Below are 19009 nucleotides of genomic sequence, written 5' to 3'. Positions count from 1 at the left end.
TCCAATGTACGAGATACTGGAGAACTCCACGCCTGTACCTGAAACCCACCTGTTTTGAGACCTCTGGGTCAGGAGGGGTAGTAGTCTTGTGTGGCCGTGGTTTCTGTTTGTACGGATCATCAGTATATGCCTTGAGGAGAGAGGTATTAAATACCGGGTGCACTCTCCCGAGGAAGTGTGGCAACTTTAATTTAAATGCAAGAGGGTTAATCTTAGAAGAGATGGGAAAAGGCCCTATATAGCGGGGAGAGAACTTTCCACAGTGCACCCAGCGAGGCAGGAACTTACTGGACAACCATACCAAAGTGCCTGTCTTCCACTCCAGATGAGGTCTTCGGCCCTTATCAGCGTTCTTTTTGTACCCCTCTGGACTCTCCTCCAGTGACCCCAAGGCCTTCTTATGTATGTTCTTGAGATGGGTCAGAACTGCTTGTGATTTTGTAGGTGAAAGTCCTTTCCTTTAGCCCAGGACACGTCAATAAAGTTGCCCGCTGCACCACAATCCAACATGGCCAGGGTCTGGAGAGATAGGATTGGTGTTGCTATAAATGTACTTGGGAATACCATGAGGCGGCTGTCGCCGAAGAGTAACTTCCTGACAAGACAGCAGCTGATGTTTCGTTGAACCGCAGTAGGCACAGAGCCCCATTTCTCGTCACCTCCTTCTTTCTTCTGGCGTTAATGCTGTCAAGGCTGGACAATTCCCCCGTTCCACCTCCTCACCCGAGTCTTCCAATGTGCTGTCGGAGGCTTCAGATTCCTTCTTTCTCCAGGATTTTCTTGACTCCTTAGTCTTTTTGTCTTTCTTATGATGTAAACAAGATCTAGCTCCTTCGTAGGCCACCTTGAATTGTTGGAGTACTCAGGTCTCGCGGAACCCCGGGGAGCAGCCCCAATAGTCCAGGGAAAAAGCCTTGATGGTAGAAAAAACCCTGTGAAGACTGTTCATTTAAAAAAAAAAAAATGTTATCGTGTTATAGTTCATAGAACTTTTCACAAATATAAAACAAGACAGCAATACAAAAACAAATTACAAAAGCAAATTACAAAAGCAACATATACATGAGATTCACCAATAAAAGGAAAACAGGAGTAAACACAAACTTGGCATAATATATAAAGCAGAGCCGCAAAGCAGGGGAGAATAGAAAAAAAAAAGAAAAGGCCCATCTGGAACCCGAATAACAAGTACCCAGAAGCGCAGCTGCACTCACATTGCCTAAACAAAACCTTATTCATTTACATTCTCAAGGTCCATTAGCAATTTGACTTCATCTTCAAATTTACCTAACCGTTCATTAGCCACCTTCCACATCTGAGTGATGGCAATAATCAGATAATTGCTCCTCCCAGAAAGATAGCGCATCCAAAAGTTTTCACTTTTAATATAGATTTGTTCCCGATCCAGTTTGGCAGAGTATTTGTCATAGGTAGATCTCATTTTATGACAGCAAGTAACTAAATGTCTTGCTGTTTCCACCATGGCATCGTCCGCACATAATCTGCATATCCTTTTTTCAGTTGGTAGGCCCATCCATGTTCCACGAATCCCCAGAACATTAAGACTGCTAAGTCTAATATCTAGGAAGATTCTACGATTAGTCTCGGACGGCATCATTTTAGGATATCTTTGAGGTTTTTTATAGATAAAAGGCATCTTAGCAAAGGTATGTTAGGAACTCGTGGAGGAAACCTTGTCATGACTAGCCACCCAGTCCCACTTTTCTATGACATTATTCAGAGATTTTAACACCAGACCTTCACCATGATCCCACCTAGGTGTCCAACAAATTTTTTCAAACAGTTGCACATTTTTCTCTTTCAATTTATTAAGAACATCCATCTTACCATTCTCCAGGTCTTCCCTAAGAATATAGAGATGGGAACCTGGACGAGCAAATTTAATTTTCACATATAGCTTGGCTCTATTGTGGTCAATTTGGGTAGACAGAGAAATTAGCCCCATTTCCAACCGAACCGCCTGTACAGGAGTATAGTTGGATAGACCAAGCAATCTACGCCATATGATGCCTTCAGTAACGTCAGACCAATCCGAGAAGGATGTCTCTAGGGCATACAAAAACATGGCCACAAGCTTCTGCTTATAGATGTTGGTAATTCGCATCAAGCTATAGCCAGACGTTTTTTTTTAGAAGGGCATAACTGTTGTAAGTGCGCTCATAACTTTTGATCTTTTATTCTGTTGTATCTGCGTGTTCATTTTTCCTCTATCACCACACATCTCGTGACCGAGATATTTATAGGAATTTTCTTTCCTTATCACACCCAGCGAGCATGGTATTCCAGACTTTTTACAGCTATTATAGCCCACTGCCATAAACTGAGTTTTGTTAAAGTTAATTGTAAGGCCATTAGCATTAGCATACTCACAGATGGCACTAGCGCTATTGCAGATGCCACTATAGGTATTGTCGAAAATGATAATGTCATCTGCATAGCAGATCCAACCAATTTTATGGGAACCGATTCTTGGGAAGGCATTCATTTTTGCTTTACATATTCCACCAAAATCAGCCTTAAATAGATTATATAATGTAGGTGCCAGTGTACATCCCTGTCATACTCCTTTAGCGATAACAGGTCCGGACAGTGCACCATCATTATCTATAAGAATCCTGGCCTTGCCTTTGTCATAAATCATTTTACAGACATACAAAAGGTAGGGAGGCATACCAAGCAACTCAAGTTTCGCCCACAGCCCTTTACGTTCAATTGAGTCAAAAGCTGATGAGAAATCAATAAACAACATTTATAAAGGCAGCCTATTCTTACCCTTGGCCTGTTCAATGAGAGTGTTGACTATAAAGATATATTATATTTGGTAGAGCACCCTTAGCGAAAACCAGTTTGGGCCTTATCTAAGATGTTATTACGGTCAATCCATTTAGTAATTTCGTAAAGGATTAAGGTACAGAAGATCTCACTAGACATGTCGGTAAGAGCAAGGAGCCTATAGCTCTCAGGAAGATTCCGACGGCCGCTCTTAAAGACAGGAATAATATGTTACATCATCTTGGAAATAGGCATGACACCAGTATCAATGATTTTCTGAAATATGATCCCCAAAATACTGGACCAAACCTATGGGTTTTCCTTTACAATTACATTACAAAGGCCATCAGGCCCTGGGGCTCTAGAGGATTTAAGATTCTTAATTACCCTTAGAATATCTTCCCAACAAGAAGACCAAACTGCTTTTAATCGGCCCCACAATGGTACTAAACATACAAAAAAAGTGACCCTATATACGCAGCATTCAACATTGACGGTACCTTGATTGCAGTCTCCCCGGCAGTGAAAACTTTGGGGGTCTGCCTGGCTGCCACCCTATCCTTGACCCGCCAGGTAAATGCCATCTCTTCCTCAGTAGCCTACATTAGCAAATTTATTAATGCTGCCAGAGCCTTCCTTTCTACGAAAGGTTGCCTTACAATTGCCCAACCAGTTGTAGGTGCCAGGCTGGATTGTTGTAATGCCCTCTTCGTGGGCACCTTGACACATAACATTCGGAAACTGCAGGCGATCCAGAACAACTCTCTGCGAGCTGCTTGGAACATCTCGAAGCATGAACACATCTCGGCTAACTGCAGAGTTGTCCATTGCCTTCCCATCCAAGAGAGGATCAGGTTTAAGACCCTCTCGATCACACATAAGTGCTTATCCAAATCCGCCCCATCGTACTTGTCCCAGATATTTGCCAAGTCCGTCTCATCCAGGCCTACTAGAACGCTATACTCACACCGGCTAATCCAATCTAGAGTCAAACGGTGCAAATCGGGCGGCTCCAGCTTTCTGTTCATTGCAGCCACGCAACGGAATGATTTACCACATGCACTAAGAGCGGAAGAATCTTACTGGGTGTTTGCTGCAAAGCGCTCAATACCTGGCTGTTTACTTATCGCGCATGCCCCTCCACGATCCGCCCCACACCCACGACCCTCGTGGATATACACTGCCATTCTGTCAGTTATTACTGTCCTCTTGTCCAGAATTCATCACAATCTGCCTACACGCCTGTTCTATTACCCAATATGTAAGTACATCCTGTTTGCACTACTGTTATCAAAGATGTAACCACCTTTTTGTATGCACCTCCTATCAAAGGCTAATTAACCACATGTAACTGGTAACCTGTAAACGCGCCTCGATGCCTCTGGGTTTTGTGTGCTTTATAAATGAAAAATAAATAAATAGCCTTTAAAAGGCAGAATTCCACTCTTGGACAACCACCCTTTCTACCAAACACGCCAGACTAACAAAGCTAGCAAACTAACTTCATTAATGCAATCCTTGACCTCATCACACCCACAGCCATTTACCCCATCACTTGCCTGCAACCTCAATCAATCAGAAATTTAGCGAATCACTTGTTGATCTACCAGACACCAACAACCTTTCACCAACCAAATGCATTAAAAAGTCAGCACTCTCGACATGATATTCTCTCCATTAAGTAGCATCAGTTGTCTCTAGCATCCCTGTATCTATACTGGGCAGACCACACTACCAATCCTACCCAGCTTCACAAATCCCCCAACCACGACAGCTGCCCAAAACCTACCAAGACCACACTGAACCTTCAAGAACTTCCCACTTGTTACACCAGAAGAAGACACAGGGCATTAGGGAGCCCCGACAGGCTCAGAAATGTGGTTCTGAGACAGGGCCCTGCTGGGTCCCCCTAATATCCCCTGACAGCCCCAATTATGTTCTAAACCCTGTAGCTCTCACTCATGTGCAAGAGCTTCAGGCTTTAGAAAAAAAGGCATTTGCTCCATTATGGTTTTGCCTGCACTGTGAGGCATCCCTTTTGCGGGATCTTCAGGCTTTAGGAATAAATGCCTCTGCTTTCTGCGGCCTCACCTTTTCAATCTTAATGGTGCTGCTGCCCTTTCCCAGGTATTCCTTTAGCCAACTGCTGCATCTCTTAGCTAAAGGAATGCCTGGCTTGGGGCAGCACCACCATTAGTGCTGAAAACATGTGGTGTTGTCCCCCACCAGGCATCCCTTTAGTTAATAGAGGCAGAGATCAAATGCTTTGCAAAGGGCCTCCTGGCGTGGGTGCCTGTAGCCCATTAAGCCAGTGCTTGGCAAGGGTGCATGGCCTAATGAGCCAGCAGGCGACCACCACCAGTAGGCCACTCCCCCTCGATGAGCCTGTCTCGTTTTTCATTGCTGCTTAAGGCACGGAGAAGAGCTAATATTCTTGGCATGCGTTTGGTTTGGCCAGTCTGGGACCAGGGGCATGACATTGTTTAACTCATCCTTTAGGCTGCGATAGAAGAGGGGCCCCTCGGCTGGCCAAGTGATTTCTGTAGCTGACTGGTTAAAGATTGTTACATAAGTAAAAAAAATCCTTGGAATCCTGTTTCAGTTCAAACAGATTCCGGTCACTGATTTGAGCATGGCAACGAGTGTCGCGCACCGTGGGTAACAGCTTCTTAGGAGCCTTGAAATCATAAAGCAGGGGATCATTCGCTTTCAATAAGGCATTAGCCAAGGATGTGGTGACCCGCCTAAATGAGACAATATGAATTCAAATTTAGCAGAGGTATTTGGAAAGGCCTGGGGTCAACACTTATCCCAGAATCTCCTGAGAATCTCTCGGGAGCAGCAGTGTGGAACTGGGCATTGAATATCGGCATATTGGGAACATGCAGCAGATGAAGGGGCAACTGGAATTGGTTCTGTATCCGGTAGTGGATCAGTTGTCTTTAAGACATATAAGCAACCCTTCAATTCTATATATGAAGATGAAATCTGGTTGAGTACTTTAGCTATGCCCTGAACAAGAGAGGTCACTGGATATTTATTTATTTAAATTTGTAGAGCGCGCTACAGCCCAGAGGCATTGAGGCGCTGTTACAGGAAAATGTAAGAAGGCTTGGTTCAGGGTTACATTGAAGTGGCCCAACAGTATAGATTCTTAGTTACAGATACATGTGGTTGAATGAATTAATACATAGGTAGTTACAACATTAGTATACACTGAGTGCTCATGTAAGTTTCAGCTGGTGCCCACATTAAGTCACATAGGTGAGCTATAGTGATGGGAGCAGGTTCAGTGTACGATCATACAAATAACCTAGTTTTAATTGCTTGTGGAAGGCTATTTGAGAATCAATCAGCCTTATGTGCACAGGTAGAGCATTCCAATGTGAAGCGGCCATAGCGGGGGAAACTGGTACCGCCTGCACCAACTCTACAGGTCTTAGGAATGGAAATCCTGTTGACGTAAGCTGTTCTAGTAGGCCTGGATGAGGTAGGCATAGCTATTCTTTGGACCAGGTATGGGGGTGCCTGGTCATGTACCCATTTATGCGTAAGGGCGAGGGTTTTAAAGACAATTCTTTCTTCAACAGGAAGCCAGTGAACCTGTCACCTCACCTCAGAGATGTGGTCGCTTTTAGAGATACCGGTGGTGGCTCTGAGGGTATTGTGTTTTACCAGTTAGAGTTTGGTGATATTTTTGCCAGAGGTCCCTACAACGAGGGCATTGCAATAGTCCAGTCTAGATACAATTATTGCCTTAGCAATGGTAAGGGAATTTTGTTGACACAAGAAGGGTCTGGCTCCATTAAGCAATTTGGAGTAGTATGCTGAGGAGGAGACAAGAGCACTAACCTGCCTGTTCATGGTCAGATTAGAGTCTAAATAGACCCTCACGGTCTTGACTGTTTGAGGCACCATGATAGTGTCAAGGCTGGACAATTCCCCCCGTTCCACCTCATCCGAGTCTTCCAATGTGCTTTCAGAGGCTTCAGATGCCTTCTTTCTCTGGGATTTTCTTGACTCCTTAGTCTTTTTGTCTTTCTTAGGATGTAAATAAGGTTGAGCTCCTTCGGATGCCACCTTGACCTGTTGGAGTACTCCGGTCTCGGGCAACCCCGGGGAGCAAGCCCCAATAGTCCAGGGAAAAAGCCTTGATGGCAGAAAAAAACATGTGAAGACTGTTAATACAGGTTGCTGTAGATGTATCAGTTGGTAAGCAAAGTGAAAATCCTCTGGAACCCTGAAGAACTCAATCAAACAATGCCCCAGGGTAATATGGCACAATTGTACTCAGGAGTCCCCGGAAGGACAAGTCTTGACCACAGCGTACCGAAGCGGTACGCAACCAGAAAGAACAGAGCAAGAGCTGGTAAATAAGCTAAATGCACAATTAGCAAGAAAGGAGAAAGCCGACTAGTGTGGCTAAAAAGGGATACAGGCAACACACAGTACAGAATTAACAAGCGAAGAGAAGGTTCTACGGCACGACAGAACCGCACATAAAAGGTAAGAAAAGCGGTAGGGAAAATGGGCAAGAGAAAGGGTAGGCGGAAGACACAGAAGGGGCTGCAAGGAAACGGCGCACCGCCGGGAGAACGCAGAGCGGAAAAAATAAGTAAAGTTAGAAAGGAACGTCACAGACTAAGCAGAAGTAAATAGACAGCCGGGACAAGAGACAGAAAGGGAAGTGCACTCTGCCGAGGGCGGAAGAGATATAGAACGATATTGCCGAGTGGCGGTGAAATAATAGAGTGAAATCGATAGAAAAGAGGAATACAAAATGACCTCTTACCCACAAAGAGGGCCGGAGGAGACGTAAAACAGAGCAAAATAGTCGAGAAAAAGACAGAAACAAGATAACAATAGCTGGTACGACTGGAACGAAGTACTAGCGAGCGAAGAGCACCAAAAGACGGATACAACGCACCGAAGGACTGGAAATGGTCAGAGATATAGAGACGGTGGCCGTATTAGGGGAAGCTTAGACCACTGAACACAGTTCCTAATCACAGCCTTACTGCCACATCTTCTATTTACTCCAGCGCTTCCATGGCCGGCGCATGACAGTATGCTCCTCTTACCCGGCACCCCCACTGGCTTGGCCAGATGGAGCAAGTAAAAATGCCGGATCAATCTGGGGGCATGAATGTGGCTGGAGGGTTTTCCCAATTCCTTTCAGATGAAGAATACCCCTTCCAATGTACGAGATACTGGAGAACTCCACGCCTGTACCTGAAACCCACCTGTTTTGAGACCTCTGGGTCAGGAGGGGTAGTAGTCTTGTGTGGCCGTGGTTTCTGTTTGTACGGAACATCAGTATATGCCTTGAGGAGAGAGGTATTAAATACCGGGTGCACTCTCCTGAGGAAGTGTGGCAACTTTAATTTCAATGGAAGAGGGTTAATCTTAGAAGAGATGGGAAAAGGCCCTATATAGCGGGGAGAGAACTTTCCACAGTGCACCCAGCGAGGCAGGAACTTACTGGACAACCATACCAAAGTGCCTGTCTTCCACTCCAGATTAGGTCTTCGGCCCTGATCAGCGTTCTTTTTGTACCCCTCTGGACTCTCCTCCAGTGACCCCAAGGCCTTCTTATGTATGTTCTTGAGATGGGTCAGAACTGCTTGTGATTTTGTAGGTGAAAGTCCTTTCCTTTAGCCCAGGACACGTCAATAAAGTTGCCCGCTGCACCACAATCCAACATGGCCAGGGTCTGGAGGGATAGGATTGGTGTTGCTATAAATGTACTTGGGAATACCATGAGGCGGCTGTCGCCGAAGAGTAACTTCCTGACAAGACAGCAGCTGATGTTTCGTTGAACCGCAGTAGGCACAGAGCCCCATTTCTCGTCACCTCCTTCTTTCTTCTGGCGTTAATGCTGTCAAGGCTGGACAATTCCCCCGTTCCACCTCCTCACCCGAGTTTTCCAATGTGCTGTCGGAGGCTTCAGATTCCTTCTTTCTCCAGGATTTTCTTGACTCCTTTGTCTTTTTGTCTTTCTTATGATGTAAACAAGATCTAGCTCCTTCGTAGGCCACCTTGAATTGTTGGAGTACTCAGGTCTCGCAGAACCCCGGGGAGCAGCCCCAATAGTCCAGGGAAAAAGCCTTGATGGTAGAAAAAACCCTGTGAAGACTGTTCATTTAAAAAAAAAAAAAAATGTTATCGTGTTATAGTTCATAGAACTTTTCACAAATATAAAACAAGACAGCAATACAAAAACAAATTACAAAAGCAAAATACAAAAGCAACATATACATGAGATTCACCAATAAAAGGAAAACAGGAGTAAACACAAACTTGGCATAATATATAAAGCAGAGCCGCAAAGCAGGGGAGAATAGAAAAAAAAAAAGAAAAGGCCCATCTGCCATCTGGAACCCGAAAAACAAGTACCCAGAAGCGCAGCTGCACTCACATTGCCTAAACAAAACCCTATTGATTTACATTCTCAAGGTCCATTAGCAATTTGACTTCATCTTCAAATTTACCTAACCGTTCATTAGCCACCTTCCAGATCTGAGTGATGGCAATAATCAGATAATTGCTCCTCCCAGAAAGATAGCGCATCCAAAAGTTTTCACTTTTAATATAGATTTGTTCCCGATCCAGTTTGGCAGAGTATTTGTCATAGGTAGATCTCATTTTATGACAGCAAGTAACTAAATGTCTTGCTGTTTCCACCATGGCATCGTCCGCACATAATCTGCATATCCTTTTTTCAGTTGGTAGGCCCATCCATGTTCCACGAATCCCCAGAACATTAAGACGGCTAAGTCTAATATCTAGGAAGATTCTACGATTAGTCTCGGACGGCATAATTTTAGGATATCTTTGAGGTTCTTTATAGATAAAAGGCATCTTAGCAAAGGTATGTTAGGAACTCGTGGAGGAAATCTTGTCATGACTAGCCACCCAGTCCCACTTTTCTATGACATTTTTCAGAGATTTTAACACCAGACCTTCACCATGATCCCACCTAGGTGTCCAACAAATTTTTTCAAACAGTTGCACATTTTTCTCTTTCAATTTATTAAGAACATCCATCTTACCACTCTCCAGGTCTTCCCTAAGAATATAGAGATGGGAACCTGGACGAGCAAATTTAATTTTCACATATAGCTTGGCTCTATTGTGGTCAATTTGGGTAGACAGAGAAATTAGCCCCATTTCCAACCGAACCGCCTGTACAGGAGTATAGTTGGAAAGACCAAGCAATCTACACCATATGATGCCTTCAGTAACGTCAGACCAATCCGAGAAGGATGTCTCTACGGCATACAAAAACATGGCCACAAGCTTCTGCTTATAGATGTTGGTAATTCGCATCAAGCTATAGCCAGACATTTTTTTTAGAAGGGCATAACTGTTGTAAGTGTGCCCATAACTTTTGATCTTTTATTCTGTTGTATCTGCGTGTTCATTTTTCCTCTATCACCACACATCTCGTGACCGAGATATTTATAGGAATTTTCTTTCCTTATCAAACCCAGCGAGCATGGTATTCCAGACTTTTTACAGCTATTATAGCCCACTGCCATAAACTGAGTTTTGTTAAAGTTAATTGTAAGGCCATTAGCATTAGCATACTCACAGATGGCACTAGCGCTATTGCAGATGCCACTATAGGTATTGTCGAAAATGATAATGTCATCTGCATAGCAGATCCAACCAATTTTATGGGAACCGATTCTTGGGAAGGCATTCATTTTTGCTTTACATATTCCACCAAAATCAGCCTTAAATAGATTATATAATGTAGGTGCCAGTGTACATCCCTGTCATACTCCTTTAGCGATAACAGGTTCGGACAGTGCACCATCATTATCTATAAGAATCCTGGCCTTGCCTTTGTCATAAATCATTTTACAGACATACAAAAGGTAGGGTGGCATACCAAGCAACTCAAGTTTCTCCCACAGCCCTTTACGTTCAATTGAGTCAAAAGCTGATGAGAAATCAATAAACAACATTTATAAAGGCAGCCTATTCTTACCCTTGGCCTGTTCAATGAGAGTGTTGACTATAAAGATATATTATATTTGGTAGAGCACCCTTAGCGAAAACCAGTTTGGGCCTTATCTAAGATGTTATTACGGTCAATCCATTTAGTAATTTCGTAAAGGATTAAGGTACAGAAGATCTCACTAGACATGTCGGTAAGAGCAAGGAGCCTATAGTTCTCAGGAAGATTCCGACGGCCGCTCTTAAAGACAGGAATAATATGTTACATCATCTTGGAAATAGGCATGACACCAGTATCAATGATTTTCTGAAATATGATCCCCAAAATACTGGACCAAACCTATGGGTTTTCCTTTACAATTACATTACAAAGGCCATCAGGCCCTGGGGCTCTAGAGGATTTAAGATTCTTAATTACCCTTAGAATATCTTCCCAACAAGAAGACCAAACTCCTTTTAATCGGCCCCACAATGGTACTAAACATACAAAAAAAGTGACCCTATATACGCAGCATTCAACATTGACGGTACCTTGATTGCAGTCTCCCCGGCAGTGAAAACTTTGGGGGTCTGCCTGGCTGCCACCCTATCCTTGACCCGCCAGGTAAATGCCATCTCTTCCTCAGTAGCCTACATTAGCAAATTTATTAATGCTGCCAGAGCCTTCCTTTCTACAAAAGGTTGCCTTACAATTGCCCAACCAGTTGTAGGTGCCAGGCTGGATTGTTGTAATGCCCTCTTCGTGGGCACCTTGACACATAACATTCGGAAACTGCAGGCGATCCAGAACAACTCTCTGCGAGCTGCTTGGAACATCTCGAAGCATGAACACATCTCGGCTAACTGCAGAGTTGTCCATTGCCTTCCCATCCAAGAGAGGATCAGGTTTAAGACCCTCTCGATCACACATAAGTGCTTATCCAAATCCGCCCCATCGTACTTGTCCCAGATATTTGCCAAGTCCGTCTCATCCAGGCCTACTAGAACGCTATACTCACACCGGCTAATCCAATCTAGAGTCAAACGGTGCAAATCGGGCGGCTCCAGCTTTCTGTTCATTGCAGCCACGCAACGGAATGATTTACCACATGCACTAAGAGCGGAAGAATCTTACTGGGTGTTTGCTGCAAAGCGCTCAAAACCTGGCTGTTTACTTATCGCGCATGCCCCTCCACGATCCGCCCCACACTCACGACCCTCGTGGATATACACTGCCATTCTGTCAGTTATTACTGTCCTCTTGTCCAGAATTCATCACAATCTGCCTACACGCCTGTTCTATTACCCAATATGTAAGTACATCCTGTTTGCACTACTGTTATCAAAGATGTAACCACCTTTTTGTATGCACCTCCTATCAAAGGCTAATTAACCACATGTAACTGGTAACCTGTAAACGCGCCTCGATGCCTCTGGGTTTTGTGTGCTTTATAAATGAAAAATAAATAAATAGCCTTTAAAAGGCAGAATTCCACTCTTGGACAACCACCCTTTCTACCAAACACGCCAGACTAACAAAGCTAGCAAACTAACTTCATTAATGCAATCCTTGACCTCATCACACCCACAGCCATTTACCCCATCACTTGCCTGCAACCTCAATCAATCAGAAATTTAGCGAATCACTTGTTGATCTACCAGACACCAACAACCTTTCACCAACCAAATGCATTAAAAAGTCAGCACTCTCGACATGATATTCTCTCCATTAAGTAGCATCAGTTGTCTCTAGCATCCCTGTATCTATACTGGGCAGACCACACTACCAATCCTACCCAGCTTCACAAATCCCCCAACCACGACAGCTGCCCAAAACCTACCAAGATCACACTGAACCTTCAAGAACTTCCCACTTGTTACACCAGAAGAAGACACAGGGCATTAGGGAGCCCCGACAGGCTCAGAAATGTGGTTCTGAGACAGGGCCCTGCTGGGTCCCCCTAATATCCCCTGACAGCCCCAATTATGTTCTAAACCCTGTAGCTCTCACTCATGTGCAAGAGCTTCAGGCTTTAGAAAAAAAGGCATTTGCTCCATTATGGTTTTGCCTGCACTGTGAGGCATCCCTTTTGCGGGATCTTCAGGCTTTAGGAATAAATGCCTTTGCTTTCTGCGGCCTCACCTTTTCAATCTTAATGGTGCTGCTGCCCTTTCCCAGGTATTCCTTTAGCCAACTGCTGCATCTCTTAGCTAAAGGAATGCCTGGCTTGGGGCAGCACCACCATTAGTGCTGAAAACATGTGGTGTTGTCCCCCACCAGGCATCCCTTTAGTTAATAGAGGCAGAGATCAAATGCTTTGCAAAGGGCCTCCTGGCGTGGGTGCCTGTAGCCCATTAAGCCAGTGCTTGGCAAGGGTGCATGGCCTAATGAGCCAGCAGGCGACCACCACCAGTAGGCCACTCCCCCTCGATGAGCCTGTCTCGTTTTTCATTGCTGCTTAAGGCACGGAGAAGAGCTAATATTCTTGGCATGCGTTTGGTTTGGCCAGTCTGGGACCAGGGGCATGACATTGTTTAACTCATCCTTTAGGCTGCGATAGAAGAGGGGCCCCTCGGCTGGCCAAGTGATTTCTGTAGCTGACTGGTTAAAGATTGTTACATAAGTAAAAAAAATCCTTGGAATCCTGTTTCAGTTCAAACAGATTCCGGTCACTGATTTGAGCATGGCAACGAGTGTCGCGCACCCTGGGTAACAGCTTCTTAGGAGCCTTGAAATCATAAAGCAGGGGATCATTCGCTTTCAATAAGGCATTAGCCAAGGATGTGGTGACCCGCCTAAATGAGACAATATGAATTCAAATTTAGCAGAGGTATTTGGAAAGGCCTGGGGTCAACACTTATCCCAGAATCTCCTGAGAATCTCTCGGGAGCAGCAGTGTGGAACTGGGCATTGAATATCGGGATATTGGGAACATGCAGCAGATGAAGGGGCAACTGGAATTGGTTCTTTATCCGGTAGTGGATCAGTTGTCTTTAAGACATATAAGCAACCCTTCAATTCTATATATGAAGATGAAATCTGGTTGAGTACTTTAGCTATGCCCTGAACAAGAGAGGTCACTGGATATTTATTTATTTAAATTTGTAGAGCGCGCTACAGCCCAGAGGCATTGAGGCGCTGTTACAGGAAAATGTAAGAAGGCTTGGTTCAGGGTTACATTGAAGTGGCCCAACAGTATAGATTCTTAGTTACAGATACATGTGGTTGAATGAATTAATACATAGGTAGTTACAACATTAGTATACACTGAGTGCTCATGTAAGTTTCAGCTGGTGCCCACATTAAATCACATAGGTGAGCTATAGTGATGGGAGCAGGTTCAGTGTACGATCATACAAATAACCTAGTTTTAATTGCTTGTTGAAGGCTATTTGAGAATCAATCAGCCTTATGTGCACAGGTAGAGCATTCCAATGTGAAGCGGCCATAGCGGGGGAAACTGGTACCGCCTGCACCAACTCTACAGGTCTTAGGAATGGAAATCCTGTTGACGTAAGCTGTTCTAGTAGGCCTGGATGAGGTAGGCATAGCTATTCTTTGGACCAGGTATGGGGGTGCCTGGTCATGTACCCATTTATGCGTAAGGGCGAGGGTTTTAAAGACAATTCTTTCTTCAACAGGAAGCCAGTGAACCTGTCACCTCACCTCAGAGATGTGGTCGCTTTTAGAGATACCGGTGGTGGCTCTGAGGGTATTGTGTTTTACCAGTTAGAGTTTGGTGATATTTTTGCCAGAGGTCCCTACAACGAGGGCATTGCAATAGTCCAGTCTAGATACAATTATTGCCTTAGCAATGGTAAGGGAATTTTGTTGACACAAGAAGGGTCTGGCTCCATTAAGCAATTTGGAGTAGTATGCTGAGGAGGAGACAAGAGCACTAACCTTCCTGTTCATGGTCAGATTAGAGTCTAAATAGACCCTCAGGGTCTTGACTGTTTGAGGCACCATGATAGTGTCAAGGCTGGACAATTCCCCCCGTTCCACCTCATCCGAGTCTTCCAATGTGCTTTCAGAGGCTTCAGATGCCTTCTTTCTCTGGGATTTTCTTGACTCCTTAGTCTTTTTGTCTTTCTTAGGATGTAAATAAGGTTGAGCTCCTTCGGATGCCACCTTGACCTGTTGGAGTACTCCGGTCTCGGGCAACCCCGGGGAGCAAGCCCCAATAGTCCAGGGAAAAAGCCTTGATGGCAGAAAAAAACATGTGAAGACTGTTAATACAGGTTGCTGTAGATGTATCAGTTGGTGAGCAAAGTGAAAATCCTCTGGAACCCTGAAGAACTCAATCAAACAATGCCCCAGGGTAATATGGCACAATTGTACTCAGGAGTCCCCGGAAGGACAAGTCTTGACCACAGCGTACCGAAGCGGTACGCAACCAGAAAGAACAGAGCAAGAGCTGGTAAATAAGCTAAATGCACAATTAGCAAGAAAGGAGAAAGCCGACTAGTGTGGCTAAAAAGGGATACAGGCAACACACAGTACAGAATTAACAAGCGAAGAGAAGGTTCTACGGCACGACAGAACCGCACATAAAAGGTAAGAAAAGCGGTAGGGAAAATGGGCAAGAGAAAGGGTAGGCGGAAGACACAGAAGGGGCTGCAAGGAAACGGCGCACCGCCGGGAGAACGCAGAGCGGAAAAAATAAGTAAAGTCAGAAAGGAACGTCACAGACTAAGCAGAAGTAAATAGACAGCCGGGACAAGAGACAGAAAGGGAAGTGCACTCTGCCGAGGGCGGAAGAGATATAGAACGATATTGCCGAGTGGCGGTGAAATAATAGAGTGAAATCGATAGAAAAGAGGAATACAAAATGACCTCTTACCCACAAAGAGGGCCGGAGGAGACGTAAAACAGAGCAAAATAGTCGAGAAAAAGACAGAAACAAGATGACAATAGCTGGTACGACTGGAACGAAGTACTAGCGAGCGAAGAGCACCAAAAGACGGATACAACGCAACGAAGGACTGGAAATGGTCAGAGATATAGAGACGGTGGCCGTATTAGGGGAAGCTTAGACCACTGAACACAGTTCCTAATCACAGCCTTACTGCCACATCTTCTATTTACTCCAGCGCTTCCATGGCCGGCGCATGACAGTATGCTCCTCTTACCCGGCACCCCCACTGGCTTGGCCAGATGGAGCAAGTAAAAATGCCGGATCAATCTGGGGGCATGAATGTGGCTGGAGGGTTTTCCCAATTCCTTTCAGATGAAGAATACCCCTTCCAATGTACGAGATACTGGAGAACTCCACGCCTGTACCTGAAACCCACCTGTTTTGAGACCTCTGGGTCAGGAGGGGTAGTAGTCTTGTGTGGCCGTGGTTTCTGTTTGTACGGAACATCAGTATATGCCTTGAGGAGAGAGGTATTAAATACCGGGTGCACTCTCCTGAGGAAGTGTGGCAACTTTAATTTCAATGCAAGAGGGTTAATCTTAGAAGAGATGGGAAAAGGCCCTATATAGCGGGGAGAGAACTTTCCACAGTGCACCCAGCGAGGCAGGAACTTACTGGACAACCATACCAAAGTGCCTGTCTTCCACTCCAGATTAGGTCTTCGGCCCTGATCAGCGTTCTTTTTGTACCCCTCTGGACTCTCCTCCAGTGACCCCAAGGCCTTCTTATGTATGTTCTTGAGATGGGTCAGAACTGCTTGTGATTTTGTAGGTGAAAGTCCTTTCCTTTAGCCCAGGACACGTCAATAAAGTTGCCCGCTGCACCACAATCCAACATGGCCAGGGTCTGGAGAGATAGGATTGGTGTTGCTATAAATGTACTTGGGAATACCATGAGGCGGCTGTCGCCGAAGAGTAACTTCCTGACAAGACAGCAGCTGATGTTTCGTTGAACCGCAGTAGGCATAGAGCCCCATTTCTCGTCACCTCCTTCTTTCTTCTGGCGTTAATGCTGTCAAGGCTGGACAATTCCCCCGTTCCACCTCCTCACCCGAGTTTTCCAATGTGCTGTCGGAGGCTTCAGATTCCTTCTTTCTCCAGGATTTTCTTGACTCCTTTGTCTTTTTGTCTTTCTTATGATGTAAACAAGATCTAGCTCCTTCGTAGGCCACCTTGAATTGTTGGAGTACTCAGGTCTCGCGGAACCCCGGGGAGCAGCCCCAATAGTCCAGGGAAAAAGCCTTGATGGTAGAAAAAACCCTGTGAAGACTGTTCATTTAAAAAAAAAAAAAATGTTATCGTGTTATAGTTCATAGAACTTTTCACAAATATAAAACAAGACAGCAATACAAAAACAAATTACAAAAGCAAAATACAAAAGCAACATATACATGAGATTCACCAATAAAAGGAAAACAGGAGTAAACACAAACTTGGCATAATATATAAAGCAGAGCCGCAAAGCAGGGGAGAATAGAAAAAAAAAAAGAAAAGGCCCATCTGCCATCTGGAACCCGAAAAACAAGTACCCAGAAGCGCAGCTGCACTCACATTGCCTAAACAAAACCCTATTGATTTACATTCTCAAGGTCCATTAGCAATTTGACTTCATCTTCAAATTTACCTAACCGTTCATTAGCCACCTTCCAGATCTGAGTGATGGCAATAATCAGATAATTGCTCCTCCCAGAAAGATAGCGCATCCAAAAGTTTTCACTTTTAATATAGATTTGTTCCCGATCCAGTTTGGCAGAGTATTTGTCATAGGTAGATCTCATTTTATGACAGCAAGTAACTAAATGTCTTGCTGTTTCCACCATGGCATCGTCCGCACATAATCTGCATATCCTTTTTTCAGTTGGTAGGCCCATCCATGTTCCACGAATCCCCAGAACATTAAGACGGCTAAGTCTAATATCTAGGAAGATTCTACGATTAGTCTCGGGCGGCATAATTTTAGGATATCTTTGAGGTTCTTTATAGATAAAAGGCATCTTAGCAAAGGTATGTTAGGAACTCGTGGAGGAAACCTTGTCATGACTAGCCACCCAGTCCCACTTTTCTATGACATTTTTCAGAGATTTTAACACCAGACCTTCACCATGATCCCACCTAGGTGTCCAACAAATTTTTTCAAACAGTTGCACATTTTTCTCTTTCAATTTATTAAGAACATCCATTTTACCATTCTCCAGGTCTTCCCTAAGAATATAGAGATGGGAACCTGGACGAGCAAATTTAATTTTCACATATAGCTTGGCTCTATTGTGGTCAATTTGGGTAGACAGAGAAATTAGCCCCATTTCCAACCGAACCGCCTGTACAGGAGTATAGTTGGATAGACCAAGCAATCTACGCCATATGATGCCTTCAGTAACGTCAGACCAATCCGAGAAGGATGTCTCTAGGGCATACAAAAACATGGCCACAAGCTTCTGCTTATAGATGTTGGTAATTCGCATCAAGCTATAGCCAGACGTTTTTTTTTAGAAGGGCATAACTGTTGTAAGTGCGCTCATAACTTTTGATCTTTTATTCTGTTGTATCTGCGTGTTCATTTTTCCTCTATCACCACACATCTCGTGACCGAGATATTTATAGGAATTTTCTTTCCTTATCACACCCAGCGAGCATGGTATTCCAGACTTTTTACAGCTATTATAGCCCACTGCCATAAACTGAGTTTTGTTAAAGTTAATTGTAAGGCCATTAGCATTAGCATACTCACAGATGGCACTAGCGCTATTGCAGATGCCACTATAGGTATTGTCGAAAATGATAATGTCATCTGCATGGCAGATCCAACCAATTTTATGGGAACCGATTCTTGGGAAGGCATTCATTTTTGCTTTACATATTCCACCAAAATCAGCCTTAAATAGATTATATAATGTAGGTGCCAGTGTACATCCCTGTCATACTCCTTTAGCGATAACAGGTTCGGACAGTGCACCATCATTATCTATAAGAATCCTGGCCTTGCCTTTGTCATAAATCATTTTACAGACATACAAAAGGTAGGGTGGCATACCAAGCAACTCAAGTTTCGCCCACAGCCCTTTACGTTCAATTGAGTCAAAAGCTGATGAGAAATCAATAAACAACATTTATAAAGGCAGCCTATTCTTACCCTTGGCCTGTTCAATGAGAGTGTTGACTATAAAGATATATTATATTTGGTAGAGCACCCTTAGCGAAAACCAGTTTGGGCCTTATCTAAGATGTTATTACGGTCAATCCATTTAGTAATTTCGTAAAGGATTAAGGTACAGAAGATCTCACTAGACATGTCGGTAAGAGCAAGGAGCCTATAGCTCTCAGGAAGATTCCGACGGCCGCTCTTAAAGACAGGAA

The sequence above is a fragment of the Ambystoma mexicanum genome, chromosome 8 (assembly GCF_040938575.1).
Source record: "Ambystoma mexicanum isolate Mex_15411 chromosome 8, UKY_AmexF1_1, whole genome shotgun sequence".
Taxonomy (NCBI): domain Eukaryota; kingdom Metazoa; phylum Chordata; class Amphibia; order Caudata; family Ambystomatidae; genus Ambystoma; species Ambystoma mexicanum.
The sequence above is the reverse complement of the archived record's forward strand: the minus strand, read 5'-3'. Positions refer to the sequence as shown.